Here is a 536-nt window from a genome sequence, read left to right on the forward strand (position 1 = left end):
CTCCTATCGCAGGTTTATATGTAACATTTACCATCCGAAGAGTACGTGCCAAATCACACATCCGCCGACAACCAGAAGATTATAACGTTTATTTCGAGAATCTAAAACAAGATTTGTAAATATCATGCGAACCGTGACATTTGGGCATGCGTTTTATATATTTACTTAAAATAACAAAGAATTTTAAGAAATTTTATTTAGCTTTTATACTTCTGATACTTATGTAGTATGATTTTATCATGTAGAATTAGAATTATAAATAAAATTGAAAGATTCAAGAATAAACTAATTCTATAATTTTTATAATTTCTATTGGGAAATAAAATATATATATATATATATATATATATATATATATATATATATATTTAAAATAAAATTAATATATTTAAAATAAAATTTTTATATTTAAAATAAAATTAAAGATTTAGAATTAAAAAATTATATATCTAAATTTATTAGACAATTTAATCAAGAGGAAAAAGATGTATATGATAAGGATAAATAAATTTATTGATTACCGAACAAGAAAGAAA

The sequence above is a fragment of the Pogonomyrmex barbatus genome, unplaced genomic scaffold (assembly GCF_055798465.1).
Source record: "Pogonomyrmex barbatus isolate J1 unplaced genomic scaffold, ASM5579846v1 scaffold2, whole genome shotgun sequence".
In the NCBI taxonomy this organism is placed as follows: domain Eukaryota; kingdom Metazoa; phylum Arthropoda; class Insecta; order Hymenoptera; family Formicidae; genus Pogonomyrmex; species Pogonomyrmex barbatus.